General features: G+C 35.4%; 1 long non-coding RNA gene across 1 annotated transcript; it reads right to left on the bottom strand.

Annotated features, from left to right (window-relative positions):
* Positions 1 to 1,752: 1,752 nt before the first annotated feature.
* On the bottom strand, positions 1,753 to 6,644 carry LOC129271585 (uncharacterized). Its single transcript, XR_010295193.1, has 2 exons — positions 6,440 to 6,644; positions 1,753 to 1,941 (listed from the first exon to the last, which is right to left on the bottom strand). It is a non-coding gene; the product is annotated as an uncharacterized LOC129271585 (long non-coding RNA).

The raw sequence follows: 6,644 nt of genomic DNA, 5'->3' as shown, positions 1-6,644 counted from the left end.
TAAAATAAAGCTTGGCAATCGATCATGCAGCCAATTTTATCGATACACAGTCGATGCAATCAGTGAATAGATATCAACCCCCAGGATCATTTGATGAGCTTTATGTTGCAGATCAGGGCCAGTCTTACAAAGAGTTGCGTTTGTCCCAATCAACCACAATTATGAAATGTTTTAAGATAAGCGCTATAGAAATAATGTCAATTATAATTATTTCTGAAAAGCCAGCAACGTCAACATCTAAGTACATGCAAGTTCCAAGTATTTTCTAGATATGATGAATATTCATTGTTTTCTTGAAAATTGTTAAAGTGCTCTTCTCTTTGTTTACACAGGACATTGTGCAAATTTCCTGTAGAAAAAATCATGACAGTGATGGATTTCCATATAGTTGAGGTTGATTGGGGCCTCTCTTACAAAGAGTTACGATTGATCTAATCTATTGTAACTATATGGAAATCCATCAGTGTCATAAATTTGCACAATGTCGTTTGTAAACAAAGAGAAGCACAGTGAATTTTTAAGAAAACAATGAATACATGAACATGCATCATAGCTAGAAAATATTTTGAACAAACGTGCATATTATTAATACATGTTGACGTTGCTGTCCGTCAATAGTTGCGATTGATCGGATCAATCGTTACTCTTTGTAAGACGGAGCCCATATCTTCTAATCATTGTCCTCGCCTCCATGTACATGTAATTCTCTCGCGTCTCAAGTCTTCCTCTACTTCTGCTTGATGCCCTCTCATACGATCTCACCATCTCTTTCTTGGTCATCCCCTTCCCTTTTGTTCTTATGCGTATCAATCAATCAGTGGGGTGTTTCACAAATAGTCCAGTTTGACTCACGGACATTGCCAATTTGCAGATATATTTTTGGTGAGATATCTGGGTCCCGTTTCATACAGACTTGTAGTAAGAAAAAAAATAAACAATTTCTATAACAAAGTTTTATGAGATGAGCCCCAGATGTCAACGCCCAATTGACAACTTCATGTTTGACTGCATTCCACATAAGCTTGATCCAACAATAAGATGGAAATTTAAGTGCGATATCTAACACTTAAATCTTTGTGAAATACCCCCCCTTGATCATTCTCTCAACACTATTTCTCCATCACACACTTCCACTCTCCTTCTATTTTTCTCAAATCATTAATTTTATACTTTTTAACGCAGTAGTACATCCAAAGACCAGATCAATTTTGATTATTTGAATAATAACAAACAAAAAAAAAATTCTGCCAAAATCAGCTGGAAAAGACAAAAACAAAACAGAAATGTTAGCGTTTTGACCTTTAAGTCTGGATAACTTTCAATAAGTCCAAATTGAGGACCTTACTACTATTTCTTTTTTTGACATATTGAGTTTTTTTAAACATTTGATTTATGGTCACATCTTTCACACAATTAACGATATACACTTTAATTTCATCTGACAATTCAAGCAATACATATTTTACAGGGCTGTGTCTTACAAAAAGTTGCAATAGATTTGAAAAATCACAACTATGGAAAGCAAGCAATGTCAACATCTTTTTCAATTGAAAATGCTTTCTTCTAATGATTTTACATGCATTTTCTTTCACTGATTTCCAATGAAACATTGTGAACATATCCCGTTTGAAGATTTATGACACTGATGGATTTCCATGGATGGATCAATCATAACTTTCTGTAAGACAGGTCCCTGGACTTAACACATGCTTTAAATTTTCTTACTAAGAAAGAATACTCCAAAGAAACAAGTTATTTTGAACCAAAGACAAACAAACTTTATTCAATCATTTCAGCATGAACAGTGAAACTCCACAGTAGTTGTATCCTTTTCCAACACGTGATGTTGTTAGGTGGTGGTTAAACTCTCACATGTGAATCACTGAAGTCAGGATGATAGACAGGAGATAAGGTGTTCTTTGTCTTGATGAAGTGTATAAACTGCAAGATAAAAACACAGTGATAACGGAAAATCAAACCATCATCTCTTGAGAACAAATATGGTATTTAATATTATAACAATTGTTTTATGACATTAATGTTACACAAAGCTTTTAGAAAGGGATGGGGTTTTGCAGTTACTGATAAGTCCAGAATAACTCTTGAACAACTGTATTTGCAGTATCATTTGATGAAATCGACTGAAATTACATAGACTTATCCAAAACAAGAACATACCATTCCTTTGAAGAAAACAAATTAACCCCAAAACAAGCCAAAATACACCCTTTTTGAAAATAATTCATGTCTACCCGTTCGGCCTACAGACTGTCCATCCAAACCACTAAACCAAAGAGATCAATTGCCTTCATAGGGGTGCAAGATTTGCATATTCAGGTACTTGATCATTACCAGCAATTACATCACAAGCAGCGAAAAAAATACACGGGGGCGGCGGGCGAATTCGCCCCGGAAATGCCTAAAGTCGCCCTCGAAATCATCCAAAATCATGCTTTCGGGGGCGACATAAAATCTTAATGTCGCCCCCGAAATTATTGCCGAGCGATAACAACTCAGCGGCCCACGAGCGCCATATGCTCGAGCTCCGCTTACCATTTAAAAATAATAAAAAATCCGCACTCAAAATCATGAACAAGCCTTGGAAATAGCACGCCGAGGAGCGCAGTTTCAAATTCCGAAGTTGCGTCTTTTTTTCAGTACCGGAACGTTTTTCCATACACATGGTATGAAAAAAAAAAATCAACGCAACGGTCGGGAAACGGTTGCATGTATAGGGGTCCATCATGACTACCACCATGTGCAATTTATCATGCACATTTTCCCCTACAGATATCACAATTCTGTGATAAAATAAATCGAATTACACAGAAAATAAATCTCAGAGTCTAGTAACCTCGCATTGGTGAGTTGTCATTCGGCTTTGCTTTTCAAATCGGCCTAGTTACATCCAAAAAACTTATCTTATTCGCTGATTATAACTTAAAAATCATTTGTTTTATTTTTCTAGGGGATTAGGTAAATATCAGACAATAAACCATCAAACAAAGCTCTATCTATTTTACAAAGCCGGCGGGAGGCTCACGTACGTACGTGTTGGCGCTTACACTAGCTAGCCAGTCTGAGGTCTGTCTCTCTGCCAGAGCTCTGGGGGACAGTTCGCTCAGTAAAGGCCTCAATGATGGTCATTTTCTGTTTCAGACAGAGTTTACATTTTGGGTATATTATTCAAAACTGCCAATGAAGTTTGATGATTTCTTCATTGTCATGTATATTTAAGTTATTAATGAGTTCATTCTCACCAAATTTAGACTCCCCCATAGAGAAATGCAATTTTCGTGGAGATCTGCGTTTTCAAAGAACTTCAGGAAAAGTTAGGGTATGTGGGCCTTTATTACAAGTCATGGCCGAGTACAGGTTATTGTACTGGAATAGATGGAGTAGAAATTAGATATTGAATTCATTTATATCCAAGTTCAACTCACAGTCACACCCACACAAACACACCCACATCCAAGATTCTAAGCATGAACAAAATAAAAAGTAATAATTCATTAATAAGTGAACAGGTACATGTATTCCTCAAAATACAAAAACGTAGCATTTGAAAAGAGCCCCCGAAATGCAAAAAGGAGCACCCGAAAGGTAGAAATGGAGCCCCCGAAATTTTACAAAAAAATGAAAATGGAGCCCCCGAAAAAAAATAATTAATTTTTTCCCTGATTACAAGGTATAATATTGCCCCCGCTTGACCTTTTTTTTATAACTCAAATCAACTGGAGTTAGGTTCTTGTCACCACACAAACTTCTGCAGAAGCCAACTGTTTTATGACCCATTCCCCTGCATCTTCATAAGATTAGGATAATAGGGGCTCGGGCTGCATAATATCAGGGTGCGACAAACCAACCCGCTTGCCCGGGGCAAGTGAAAATGACATGCGGGCAAGCATTTCTCAAAGTCAATTGCCCTATCGGGCAAGTGGTTGTTTTAGAAATAAAATAATAAAATATCAGTGATAATCACAACTATATCTCTCAATATAAAGTCAAACCAGTCAAAAAACAGTGGAAACTGATAAAATAAAACTGGTAAAATCAGCGCCAAATACACATAATTTATCGCCAGGTACCTCGTTCGAAGAACCGTGCCATCTCCTCTTACGTTCTATGTGTGCATGCGCTACTATCATGCGCAATTTGCAAAGATGCAACCCCCCCAAAAAAAAAAACAGGCATAAGTGGCTAAAATTTCATATTTTTAATCTTTAAATACATGAAATAGCCATCTACTTTCCACATTACCTTGAAATTGTTTTGATTTAGTTGGAAACAACCAAAAAAGGAAGAATATTCAGCTCTTTCTTGACTCTGATTTTGATGTTACACTCAGTAAATGTTTTTTATTATTGTTGTCCCAAATGTAGACTTTCATGGTGTTGACCAAGTGTACAACGATCATAAACGATCAACGATCGTTTTCAGTTAGTGTTGCAACACCATGAAAGTCTACATGTGGGACCACAAAAAAAAAAGATATTGACAGAGTGTAACATCATAAAATGATGAAGAAAAGACGAGAGAGGTAAATATCTTAATTTTCTTGATACTTTTTGACTAAATCAAAACAATTTTAAGGAAATATGGAAAACAAATGGCCATTTCATGGAATTAAAGATGCAAAATCTGAAATTTTAGCCACTCCACTTTTGGTGAAGTTTTTTTTGTGGTAACATCATAAAACAATCTATTCCAGAGTCAAGAAAGAGAATAGTTTCCAACTACCGGTAAATCAAAACAATTCCAAGGAAATGTGGTAAACAGATGACCATTTCATGGATTTAAAGATGCAAAATATGAAATTTTAGCAACTTTTGGTGAATTTTTTTTTTAAAACCTTGAACGCCCATTTATAGCGAATTTTTTTCTTCAAAATAAACGTAATGACTCAGGCCTACTTTACTGAAAATAAACTTTTAAATGAGTGTTCTTTACTGTACATGATTTTCAAATGATTTTATTTTGTATGACCTTCAAAAATAATAGTACCGTCATAAAAAAATAATGAAAGAAAAAAATAGAACAAATTGGGCAAGCAGTTTTTTTCTATCGGGCAAGCAAATATTTTCATCACTTGCCCTGTCTGGCAAGTCATGAAAAAAAAATTTGTAGAGGCCTTTTAAATATGATAATATTCAAACTTCAATTAATAAACGTTAAAGGGGAAGTTCACCCTGATGAAAAGTTAATTGTAAAAACAGCAGAAAATTAATAAAAATATAATTGTGAAGGTTTGAGAAAAATTAAAGATTAAGAAAGTTATTAGAATTTTAAGTTTGCGATTTGTGACATTGTAGACGAGAAGCTACCCCATATGTTATGTAATTAATATAAAATGCATAAATTCAATTTCTTAATGGTTCATGATGACAATTTTTTTCTTCTTTTAGAAATGGGTTTGAAAAATGAAAAAAATTGTCTGTTGATATTCTAAAAGTACAATAAAACTCATTTTCATTTTTTTGAGAAAATGACAGTGAATTGATTTTTTAAATTCCAATACATGTGAAGCTGCTCACATAGGACACAAATAGAAACATTCAAATAACTTTTAAAATCTTTGCTGGATTTTCCTCAAACATTTACCAATATATTTTTTCCTGCTATTTTTGCAATAAACTTTTTGTCAGGGTGAACTTCCCCTTTTAACAAAATTAAAGTTCATTATAATTGCTTCTCATAATGTTGTAAATCAGTGGATAATTTGGGTTTGTGTTTCAGACAAGAAGCCTCCCCTGAATTGCTATAAAAACCCAACCATAATCCCCATTAACCTAATCCAACTTACCAGGTTCCCAAGGGAAGGGAATCAAAATGCCAGCCCACACCTAACTAATATTATAATCCCTCCATGTCCACATTTTTCAGTCTTAGCTGAGAAAAGTGGTGTGTGAGTTTACATTCCTTGTCATTGTTTCATACTATTATCTAAGGACAATATTTAACGCTGCAATGTTACTAGAGTTGCCTATTGATCAACAAATATTTCATTATCACCAAAATAAATGTATGTAATATTGTCCAGCCCTAATGGGCACAATATCTGTTTATCTTGACTTTTTTTAAATAAACTGAAAGCAACTTCAGGTAGGTTCTTGTCTTTAAAAAAAAAAAACACTTTTTGAAATATCATGTGAGATTTTTTTTTTTTTGCACACCTACTTACCAATAATGCATATAGTATTTCCATTTATTTGAAAGCAGGATAAAAGAGCATTGTAGATTAAATGCCTTACTCACGAGCATAGGTGCCGATGCCGGGGATCGAACCACGGACTTTCCATGTATAGCCTTAGACCACTCGGCCACGGCACCTCCCGATGCTGATATATCAGCATCAGTATTATCTATCTTAAAGGGTTACATAGATGTTATAGGTACATGGAGCTGCAACTGCTTAACATAGCTCCTAATAATAGCTTACCATTTGTGTGGTCTATGGCTCAGTTCCTCCATTCACCTCAGTCTTCTTGCTTCTCTCTCGCTCTCCAACAGTGTGAGGATATCTCCCTCGCGGACTGGTCCCTTCACATTTCGGATGATGGATCGGTTTGAGTCGTCCAAGAACTCAACTCGGACCTGTGTACACTGTCCCTGGGATCCGGTGCGGCCCAGAATCTTTATGACCT

This window comes from Lytechinus pictus, chromosome 11 (assembly GCF_037042905.1).
Source record: "Lytechinus pictus isolate F3 Inbred chromosome 11, Lp3.0, whole genome shotgun sequence".
In the NCBI taxonomy this organism is placed as follows: Eukaryota; Metazoa; Echinodermata; class Echinoidea; order Temnopleuroida; family Toxopneustidae; genus Lytechinus; species Lytechinus pictus.
Note: the sequence above shows the minus strand (reverse complement) of the source record. Positions and strands in the feature narration are given on the sequence as shown.